Consider the following 12,715-nt stretch of genomic DNA (forward strand, 5'->3'; position numbering starts at 1 on the left):
ATAGAAAGTACTGATTCTTCTCTGGACATGATGCCTGCTGACATAGGAATTCAGTGTTTGGTTTATGTGTAAGGAATTTGGGAGGCAAGTTTTAAATGATACTGAGTAACAAGTTAGTTCTAGAGCTTTACATGTGGAGGGAATCTCAGGATTTGTGCTCTATGTTTCCACCTCAGGAAGACTTTTCTGTCCACTAACTTTTAAAAAATTAGATGTAGATAGGAACATAACCTAAAGTTGTTAACGAAAGTGACATTTTGTTACATTCGTATATTTTTTAACCTGACTTGAAAGAGCATGTGGATGAGGGCTGAGAGAAGGGTGTAAGGAAATCAGTACCTTTTGCCCCGTTTGACCTTAAGCCTCTGAAATTAGATTCCTCCATCTAGTGAGAATGCATAGCCTTGATTATATTTGGAACAATTGAAGTCACATGATCATTCCAGAATTATTACATATTTATGGTGTACAGATTGTTTGATATTTATAGTTTTAATTTAATAGCAAACACACTGTTTCCATGCTGCAAATGGCTATTAAAATCACGGGAATCATGGAAATTAGATTTATTTGGACTTCTGTGGCTGCCTGAATTCCACAAGATAAATGCCAGATTATTTTTTTATTGCCAGACCCCATACTTAAGGAAACCATGAAAAACTTGGAATTTCCTAAATAACTGTCACAAAGATACAGTTCAATTTAGACTCCCCAAAATGCATTATTATGCAGTTTCCTCCTCCCCTCCCCCCCTCCCCACAGTGCCTTGCCTTCCTTTTCCTCCAACCCCCAGTACTCCTGCGTGCTGCTCAGGTTTTATTGGCTTCACATTTAACATAAAATTCTGAAAATATTAAGGCTAGAGATTATGAGTTTTATCATTAAATCAAAAGTCATAGCTGAATTTTATCATCATCATTTTTATTTGTTGGGACTGGATTCTTAAGGAAGAATTCCAAACTGCATCTGTCAGTAAGTAGTTATAAATCACTTGTTATTGTTTCAAAACTGTCCTTAGATTGGCAGGCATGTAGTATACTCTCAGCCATTACTTTACCTTCAAAGGACTAATAGTGACAGATGTTATAAACAGTTTAGAAGAAAGATTGAGGTTAAAAAAACCGAACTGTGGCTAAGAGCTCTTCCTATTAGTTTAGTTCATTGACAAGAGGGATATAGAGCAAGGAATCTGAGATACACTGCTGGCTACTAGTGAGTTCTGGAAGTCAAACGAGACAGATGACTGGGATGAAGAGTTCACAGAACAGACGTTAATTTATGAGTACTTCATGAGTACTCATGAAGTAGATTTGCTATCTCGTTGAGATTTGAGATGTTTGCTCCATATCTAATAAAAGTTATCTGTGGAAGTATAAGAGGCATGCCATGTATGAAAATATCTATGTATTCATCTATCTATCTATCCGTCTTTATCAATCTATCTACACTCACACATAGGCAAATACACATATATGCACCCCATTAAATAGCCACACTGATCCTAATCCAAAGTTTAAAAATATCCTAGGGGCTCTTGGGTGGGGCTCAGTCAGTTAAACATCCGATTCTTGACTTCAGCTCAGGTCATGATCTCACAATTTGTGAGTTTGAGCCCTACATTGGGCTCTGTGCTGGCAGCACGGAGCCTGCTTAGGATTCTGTCTCCCTCTCTCTGTTCCTCCCCTGCTTGCTCTGTCTCTCTCTCTCAAATAAAAAAATAAACTTTAAGATAAAAATAAAAATATCCTAGGATATTTCTAAAAGAAATCTATCTATTAATTTTCATTTTTCAGATTGGTGTCCACTAGACACAAGTGACGACTCCTTCTCCCTGAAGATTTCATTCTTTATTCATGTAATTTATTTCCGTGGAATGCACAATACATGTCAGCCTCATTTACGTATTTCATAAGTCATTAGTAGGAAATCATAGTCCATATTTACTCTTCTCTTTTACAGGCTCCAACTTTTCATTTATTTTTGACACTATTGTATTTTTCAGGGTATTTCTTCAGAAGATCTCAGATTGTAATCCACAAATGCGTCATAGAATCAAGTCTCTGCCTTTCCCCTCATTGCTATATTCTTTCCAAACAATGGAGTTTTAGGATATATAAACATTAATTTCTGGTTGACCACTTTTCCAAGGTCATATTATTTTGCTTCAATTAATATTACATTTGAATATTTGCATATCCCATAGTGTCTTTGGATTAAATAGAAAACATGTGATTAATTCCATTCGTAGCCACATCACTGCTCTAGATACCTTATTAACATATAAATGATCCAGTTGAAAATGAAATGTATTCCCACTACATTTAGTCAGAATGTGGCAAAAGCCACCCTGTTAGTAATATTTCCCTCGTATCTCTCTTGCCCCTCCCCATTTAACATCCCTACCCTCTTTTTTGCTGATTACCTATTCATGCAAGATCCTCACTGAAAAATGTTAGCTTCTGCCCTATGCTCAAAATCATATCTATTTTTTTCATTAATGTTTACTGTAAAATAGAAGTTTATATAAATATTAGTCTGGCTTTTTCTTTAAGGAAACCAAATCTCATCCTAAATGAATTGTCATTAGTGTGCCTTTCAGGAAAGGTCTCAATTTTGATTGGTTTTGCAGGCTATGAAATGCAGAAACTGTACAGAAAGTCAAGATAATGCCGTCCTAAAGCTGGCTATGCTGCATTCTTTGGCCTGGGCTTGCAGGGATGAGGGCCTCTGGAAGGTTTCTTGGAGAATTAACATCTAAATTGACCCAAAGAGCCAAAGTTAGCAGAAGAGAGTGGGAGGTGGGAGAATGGTCATAAATAAAGGAAAAGATCGTAGAGAGAAATCAAGTGATAATAAGTATGTCAGAGTGAGGTAACTGAAAGTGATCCTGGGCATAGGGATAGAGGTCAGCCAGGACAGGTAAGCAGAAACCAGCTGCAAAGGGCCTTTTAAATTAGCTAATAGGGTTGGATTTTACGGCATGAACCGCTGAAATGAAACAATCCACCAACATATTTAAGTGTTGTTACATTAATTGAACAGGGAGGCCAGTAGACTGAGGTGGCCGTAGTGCTGTGTTGGCCTAAATAAGCAAACCAAAATCAAAGCCTGTAAATGCCTCAAGGTTACAAAATCAAAACACCAAGGACTACCAGTCACAAACAGCCAGCCAGACTTGAAGCTGTAGCCAATCCAATTTTTTTTTCTTTTTTTTTTCTTTGCTTCTACTCTTCTCTCTGTGTAAGTCTTTTTCCTGGAGCCTGTTGGCAGAATGTTCCTAACCACTTCTGGTTTGGTGCTGCCCGATGTCCATCAATTTTTGCTCAAATAAACTCTTACAATTTTTAATATGCCTCAGTTTATCTTTTCATACTTCCTAAATAGGTTCTAAATTATTTTAGCCTCAATGATATGAGTATAGTGCTATATATTCTTTTAAGGGGAAATGACTGTCTTTAACAACATTTTGGAAGTTCAATCAATAAGTTAATCAGCCAAATCAATCAATGGAATATAACTTTTTAATTTTCATTTTTATTTATTTATTTTTGTAAATTTTATTTAGTTTTGAGAGAGACAGAGACAGCATGAGTAGGGGAGGGGCAGAGAGAGGAAGAGAGAATCCCAAGCAGGCTTTGCGCTCTCAGCACAGAGCCCGACTCAGGGCTCCATCCCATGAACCGATGAGACTGACCTGAACCAAAATCAAGAGTTGAACGCTCAACTGATGAGCCACCCAGGTGCCCCGGAATATAACTGTTTTAGAGCAAAAAACTGCTTCTAAGAAAATTATCTTATTTTGGTATTTTTTAAAATCTTTAACATGGCTCTAGATCGTTTCCTTGTGTTTGTTTTTGTTTTTGTTTTTTAATTTTCTTAATGTTTTATTTATTCTTGAGAGAGAGAAAAAGAGCATAAACAGGGGAGGGACCAAGTGAGAGAGGGAGACACAGAATCCGAAGCAGGCTCCTTGCTCTGAGCTGTCAGCCCAGAGCCTGACATGGGGCTCCAACTCACAAACTGTGAGCTCATGATCTGAGCCGAAGTCGGACGCTTAACTGATTGAGCCACCGAGGTGCCCTTGTTTCCCTGCTTTTAAACAACATTCAGTTTAGTTCTGAGGATGTGACTGATGTGTAATAAATTCCTGTTAATTTAAATGATATTTCTGATCTATTCACACCCCCGCAAAAGTCTTTTAAGGATAACTTTCTCCTACCACAAGCAATATAATTAAGGGAAAGAAATTTTCTATAAGTATTTTTATATTTTGATACGAAACATCAGTGTCATGGAAACATTTATAAAAAAAAAAAAGGGAACTTAAATATCTAGGGGAAAAGTTGGGAATCCTTTAAAGCCCTTGGAGGGAAGCACATATTAACGGTATTATAAAAGGTAGGGAATCAGTCATTGCAGACAGAGCCCCTCTGGTGCTTGGCATTCTTAACTGTTTTAATCAAAACTCAGAAATAATTTGAAAGTAAGGCTACTGCGTGTAACATCAACAAAAGTTGCCAAAAAAGTTACCAATGCAAAAACTACAGGAGAAAAAATAACCAGCATCCACATGTATGGTGCTGGCTTTCAAAATCAGTTTTATGAGACAAAAGTGAAGACCTGAGAACTTTGAAGAAATACAAAGGAAAATAAGAAAGAAAAAAATGTGGGTAAAAGTAGGGAAGAAACTGACAGACAAGAGGAATGGCAGCTGAGATAAGAAGCAAGGAGAGCCACTGTGAAAAGTATCAAAGAATGCAAAAGTGGCCCATGTCTGAAGGAGGAAGGAACATCAACCAGAAAAAATTCAAGGTCTGGGAACGTGTCGCCAAAGAGAAATCTCATACTTAACTTCAGTAATTTTAAGCACGTTTCTTTGCCACTTTTAAATGCTACAGCAGTATTTGATCAGTCTAGAGACAAATTTAGAAATTCCCTTAATTCATGAAAATATTTGGCATCTGTAAAATAATCCTAACCTACTTAGGAAAGATCAGTACACTCGATTTCTTTAAATACAATAATGAGGAATAATGTAATATAGTTTAGAAATATTTTTATGAGCTGATTAAAGTGAAAGTTCCGGAACTTAAAGTATCAAAGCTTCACTTGTCTGAAACTTAATTTATTCAAATAATGCTTTTCTAAGCTCTATCCACCTCACTACTGTATTTGTCTTCATATCAAAATTTATTTGTCTGAATTAGCCAACTGATTTTATTTCGTCTGGGTAGAAACACCCTGATTTTGGTTCTTATTACTAAAGTACTTCTTTTCTGTCTAGCTGGTTTAATAGAAGGTCATTTAAAAATTGTTCTGGAGAAGGATATAATCACTTGCTTTCTCAATTGTTAAAAATTAGAAATCAAGGTTTCAATAATACATTGTGTGTTCAACTGGAATCTGGAGCATTCAGCGTCAGAGGGAATTATAACAGTAATCCCTGTGCGTTAATATACTGCCTGAAGAATAAAATGAAACAAAATGCAAATGTTGAGACTTTTCTACAGTCAGAGGGTTTGGACATTTTCCATTTTTATCTGCTGCAACCACACTGCCAAGGGCTGCCTGAATTTCCTTATCTTTAGTTTCATACCTGAATTGGATGCAGTTAGTTGTTTTTTCCATTTTAAATGTGTGATTCAATTTTGAGAATTTCTTAAAAATAGTCTAGGGATTGTAAAAATCCTTGAAGTGGGCCAGATTTTCCTGAATTAACACACACTCTTCTCTGCCCTCAGTTACACATGACTGCCATTGACATTTGCCGGGTACCTTTTGTACCCATTGCTAATGTGCCACAAGATGCCCTTGTACTTTTACAGATATTTCTTCAAATTAGCTTTAAGTGAGTAGAATTCTCTTTCATCAATATGTGATGGTCTTAATAGGAATGTGTGGTCAGAATCCAGTACAGTAAACAAAAAATTCGCAAAATCAACATTTAAAAGGTCAGCAGCTTCTTACTGCTACACACATCTTTGCATTACTCGTGATTAAAACTGGCATGTGTATTAGCAGGAATTTTCTGTCTCATTTTTAATTCCTCTGTTTATTTATAATCTAGAAGAAATACTTCCTTTGGGGACTTACTTTTATCTCCAGTGCTCTTTGATACCCCACACCATTGATTTTAGAAAATATTTGGAATAGTTGTTTACTATAATACAGTGATTCTGAAAAGATATTAAAATGTAGTGGAAAGATCATTTCCATTTGTTTTCTTTGTCTGTGTGGGCTGGTGTGTATAAATGTTGCATGAATATTAATAAATGTCTATTCACATTAATGTTTTTGTGGGCTACAAACCTTTAAAATGCTTCTATCCTGAGATACATGCTCAGCATATGATGAATGATATACCATTTATTTAGTTTCCAGTGTCTAGGAAAGATTATAAAGCCTCACACAGACTCAGCCCTATAAGAAGGGCTTCAGTATGTACTATGGCCAATCATTTATTTACTCTAATGTATGGTGAAGTTATTGAGAAAAAAAATCTCAGATATAACACATAGATTTCCACACGCCAATAAAAGGGAATAAAAGAGAGGGTAACTATGGTAAGTGGAAAGAGTAAATGTTCTAAAGAAATATTCTTAGTGTTTGCTGGGGATCTGGTGTCCTTTTTAATTATATTAATCTGTAGTTAGCCCTAGATGTTGAAACACAGCTTTCTCCTATTTGATTTGCTTAGAAATCTCCTTTGGAAGAACTACCACACCACTGCTACTATATAACTGCACTATAGCTCACTAATGTCCTTGGTGTGTTTGCACAGTTAAAAGTTATGTATATTTCAGGTAGTGGAAGGCAACCCAATATGTCTGGTTAAGAAGCCACTTCCTCAGGATGTGGAGCTATGAATTCACTGGAATAGGAGAGCAATCAGGTATGAAATAAAAAGGAAATCTCTAGATAGCTAATTTCTGAAAAGGTGATAGTGCTGATGTGTGTAGTTGTGGTATGTTTGTAGTAGAAGCTGGTGGTGTTTTACCCAGATTCCTCCCAGGTGTAAGTTCCCATGGTTCAGAGGCAGTAAGTGTTGGCTGCTAGAGGCTCACCATTATTTCCTTTTACCTCCTGGGCTGCCATTAGTTGCTGCCTGGAGACGGAGAGGGAGTTTATAATGCCCACCATCACTGCCCTCCAATCTTTGGCAGAGTGCAACCGATTGCTAACACAGAAGTCCCAAAGTTTTGCCCCCTTGTCTCAAAGGGATACAACTCTGATATGCCGCCAGTGCTCCAAAGCTCCTGCTGGGATCAGGCTGAGGCTCAGGCTCCATTAAAATCACACCTTTGCTCAGCTTCTTTCTTGGCCTGTGTCTTCAGTGTCCATCAGGTTTCTCCAAGAGCACTGCCCCAGTGAATCCCTTGCATGGAAACCAATTCCAGGCTCTGCCTTGAGGCAACTGGATCTAGGACAACATTAATTTCACTCCTTCAATTCTAGAATGCTTATTGCAGATATTGTGGATTCATGTACAAAACCGAGTAAGAAATAATTTCTGCTCTTGCGGCATTCAGGTTCTGGTGAGGGAAGAACACATGACAGGCCATTACAACGTGATATGTGCTATGATAGAGGAAAGAGCAAGAAGTCTGGTGTGAGGTGCGGTCAGAAGGCTTCAAAAAGGAGGTGACAGTTGAGCTACATACTTACTAGGAGGGACTTACTAGACAATTAGAAAAGAAAGAAGAAAAAGCTTTTTTTAGTTTTTTTTTTTTTCAAAGTCACAAAAGAATATTGTCTTTGAGAGTCCACTGCAGGCTTAATGTGTTTAGCAGAGATATGGAGGATGAAATTGATTTAGGCAAAGGGACAGACTACATAGGGCACCAATGTAAAGAGATAAGACTTTATCCTATAGGATATGGATTTCTTTTTGTTTAAAGTTTTTGTTTATTCATTTAAGTAATCTCTGCACCCAAATTGGGGCTCAAACTCATGACCCCAAGATCAAGAGTCGCATGTTCTTCCAACAGAGCCAGCCAGGCACCTCAGGATATGGATTTCTGAGAGACAGGATCTTATATGAAATTTAAAAAATATTAAATTCTAGAGAAAAAATGAGATGTATTGAGAAAAAGGAGAAGGGGTAATGAGAAATACTAGTGATATAGGCAATTGGCAACAGAGAATTCTTTGAGGGTATGGGATATGAGATAGATGCAAGAGATTTAGAAAAAAAAATGATGATTTTTTAAATATACAGGATGAGAGAGAGAAAGATTCTAGGATGTATTCTGGGGATCTGGCTTCAATAACTGGGTATCTAATGGTTTCAGAAGGAATGTAAGGGGATGATCTATTGATTCTATCACCAAACATTTTTTACTCATATTGTCTTACAAATTTCTAATGGTTCCTTAGCAGATAGATTCACTGGTAGCTGGTGTATATACAGGAGGAAAGATCTGATGATTTTTATCTTTTAAAAATCTTTACTAATGTTTTTCTTTCAAGTCATTAATGCTTTCCCCAGTGGCAAATTTAAACACCCCCCCCCCCCCGCCAAATGTCTTTATCTAACTCAACCATTCTTGTCAGTTGAAAAATTTTATAGACCCCCATCCTCTGGAAAACCTTGTCCTCCTATTTATTTTTAAATGTATTAGATGTTTCTTAATAACTACAAATTATGTTTCTATTTCCTTTGCCAATATTACACTGTTTAGAGGTCTTTTTGTAAAAATAATATTCTTTCACAGCTTTCAATGTACTGTTAGTTCAAATGGTTATGACTGAAGATGCTAAACCAGTGGTTTTCACTACAATTTTCTCAGGATTTCTTCAAGGGCACATAATAGAAGATTCATGTGCATATGTCTGAAGTTTGTGTGTTACTTATAATCTATAAAGGCAGCTAAAACTGAAGTACTACAAAAAATCTTAAGGGACTGGCTTATGTTGAGGTATGATGGACACAGCATAAACAGAGCCTTAAATGAAAAATGAAAAAAATCAGATGCCCTGATTTGCAGATAATAATTTGCAAATGAACTGCTTTTCAAATGGGCAACTCCAATGTAGCCAGGGTGATTTAGCAACTGCACCTGAGATTTATTTATTAATGATTCTCCCACAAAATACTAGGGAGACTTGTTAATCTTTCTATAAAATATGTAGCTAACTTGGACGTGAAATGGGGTTATGTATGTAATCACTTTTGTCAAAGTGAGGAGGACTTGTGTTTCTAGATTATTATTTTTGAGTTGGGAAGTCTATTTTTAGAATACATTCTATAATAATCTTTGATTGTTAACTATAAATTTCCATTAGAGTAAGAAAAAATCCAAAATGTTCAACAGATTATAGGTCAAACTTGTTTACTTGTCTGTATGTTTTTGTTTCTAATATATCCTGAACTTATAACTGATCCATTTAACATGGACAGTGAAATTTCTATTTCTATTCATGTTTCTGAAATAAAGATAAGTATTCCTGAAAATAAATAATATATATAAAAATATATAAATAATTACATCCTACGAAGGAAGGCACAGTTCTCTATGATGTAATATAAAACTTTTTGCTTTTTAATGGTATCATTCTGGTACTTTAATTACTAAGCTTTTGTACAAGCTGCTATGTACTCTCATGCAACTCTAAATCGATTTTAATATTTTACTAATCAGTAGAACAAAAATGTTTCATCTAGGGATAACCCCAGCTCAATATTAGTTATGACAAAAATCATCTTCAGGTCCATAAAGACTTTTAGAATATATGATTTTCAAATTCTGAGACTATGCAATAAAGCAATGGTTATTGAGTTGGTGATGAAATAAAATATGGAAAACAGTTAAGGGATTCAAATTATGTTTGATTTGGTGAATTTAGTGACAATGTGCTATTGGTATTTAATAAGGAACTGGTATACCATAGGAAATTATTTTTAAACCAAAACACAAAGTACATGGACATTTTTGCTTCTTTGTTATTTTACAAAGGGCATTTCTGTTTTACCATAATCAATCTTGCCAAACTGCTAGTGCCTTTAACCCTGATCTGAGAACCTTTTACTTGAACTTGGCCCCTCAAATAAGATAAATATGATCATGGTTGTGGTTTGTGGAGGGCAGAGGGACAGCCAGCTTGCGCTTATCCAACCAATACTAAGTGCAATATTATGGTGTAGAAGAGGAAGCATGCCAACTCAAAGATGAAAGAATTTCCTGTGCTTTACTTCTCAAAGCATTCAGAATTATTGAGTTGGCCCCCGATGTACAGGAAAATATTCTAAACTGGAAAGTAATTTGTTTGAAAGGATTTTCTCCCGTGGTGAAAACCCATGAAAATAACATCTATATATTATAATATATAAGGTGAAAGTTGATATCCTATATCTCTAAGTAATATTTTCCTTACATGAGGGAAGTCTCTGGAGTCTTGATAATTAAAACTATCCAATAATACTGGCAAAGTGGATGTAGGTTGGGATTTTCCACCACATAAGTATTGGCTAAGTTTTATTGCCTCAAAAAAATGTGCTTTTTTATTAGTGAGTTTTTCTATATTACTGTGTGCCAGTTGTAACATTTATTTTTGTTTTACACAAGTTTTGATTTTTCCTCATATAATTAAATTCAGATTTTTATTGGCTGGAGTTGGTTTCTTGGAAATTTTTGTCTTCAAAAGGACTCTTGCAAATAACCTCTAAGTAGTCTTGTTTTTGCCTTGAAAAGAAGGTACAAATTAGATGGAGAGGAAAGATGGAAGTGAATACTGCTGACAAATGAATATCCCTTTCACCCTGCTGTTCCCATAATTAAGCACCTAACGTGTCTTAAAGCTTATTTCAAAGAGTGCTAAGTCATCTCTTTGGCCTTGGGGTTCTTTCATCAGCAGTACCTTAGGACCCTAATATTATTTTTCTCCTGCTATTAGTTATCGATATTCTTAGCAGTACTTACTCAATTTCATCTGTTTTCTTCTTCTGAAATTTTAAAATAATTTTCCTCCTGTATAAACATTCTCTTCTGTTTTCTGTCCATTCAAACCTAGCACGTTCTTCAAGGCTTGTGAAAACAGACCTCCTGTCATAGCTGAACTGGTCAAGAAGGATCTTTTGTACCTCTCTTACTTTAAATGCTTTTAATTATCTATATATATATAAATAATATAAATATATATTATTTATATATATACATACATGTATAAATATATATGTATGTATTTTGTATATATATACATACATGTATAAATATATACGTATATATTTATATTATATATATTTATGTGATATTTATATATATCTATATATTATAGATCTATTTATGTGTGTGTGTGATTATCAATCTGTTATCTATCTGTGTATCTATGTATCATTTATATCATCAATCATCCATTGTCTCATCCTGCTCTGTGAGATAGGCATTGAACTAAACACTTATGATATATCAGTGCACCAAACAGATAAGTAAACCTGCCCTGTTGGAGCTTACATTCTTTGGTTATACATGAGGAAGAAGAACATATCGTAATGACTAAAAGCTTGAGTTCAAAAGTAGGGCAGAATTGGGCTCACATTTCAGCTCTAACCTCACTTATGTTGGGTAAGTTACTATTCCTCCCTATGCTTCACTTTCCCCATGTGTAAGGTAAGGATAATTATAATACCTTCATATTAGGTTTATGTGGGAATTAAATTAGATAATGCTTTTTTGAAGAGAATGATACTAATAATATTCTGGAATTCATTTCTTATTTTTATTTATTAAAAAATTTTTAACATGTATTTATTCTTGAGGGAGAGAGAGAGAGACAGAGTGTGTGCAGGGGAAGGGCAGAGAAAGAGGGAGACACAGAATCTGAAGCAGGCTCCAGGCTCTGAGCTGTCAGCACAGAGCCTGGTGCGGGGCTCAAACTCACGAGCCATGAGATCATGACCTGAGTCGAAGTCAGATGTTCAGTTGACTGAGCTACCCAGGCACCTCTTTAAAAAAAAGTTTTTTTGAATGTTTATTTATTTTTGAGGGAGAGGGAGAGACAGCGTAGAATTTATTAAGTGCAGTTTCTATCACTTAAAATATTATAGAATTGTTGATACAATCTCCTTCAAAGATAGCATTTTATTAAAATGAAAATGAATAAGGAGGCTTCCTTGAATGTACCAACCACACAGGTTCATTTGGCATTATTGGTATTTTTACAAAAGACAATCCTTTCACAAATCTGCAAATTGGAAAAGAAGCTCTTTGCTGATTACCATAGTTTTCAAAGGCAGTTTTTACTCTCCAAAGCCTTAATTGCCTTCTGATCATAAAAGAGTCAAATTACATTACTTTTTCACACATACAGGGTATTATTTAGTAAATGACTAGGTCATTGTACCAAATGGTACCTTACTGGTCTCCAGAACCTTTCCAAATGGTTTAATATGTACCTAGAAGAGAGTTATTTGACTAATGATCCCATCAAAAACTGACTTTGTCACTTAACTCTTCTTATGATTTTTTATTTCTATCTTCATACTGAGGTGGTTCTTAAATCAAAGGATAACATTTATCTAAACAACTATTTATCTGAATCTATGGAAGTAAACGGACTTGGTTCATTTACTTATTTACTTATTCATTCTATTTTTTACTCATACATGTGCTCATTCATTCATTAGGTTTTTTCATGTTACATATTAAAATATGTAAAATATGTAAAGATTGAATGAGAGGTTAATGTGGGGCATGTAAAGAATCAAACTACTAGAGAG

The sequence above is a fragment of the Panthera uncia genome, chromosome C2 (assembly GCF_023721935.1).
Source record: "Panthera uncia isolate 11264 chromosome C2, Puncia_PCG_1.0, whole genome shotgun sequence".
Classification (NCBI taxonomy): Eukaryota; Metazoa; Chordata; class Mammalia; order Carnivora; family Felidae; genus Panthera; species Panthera uncia.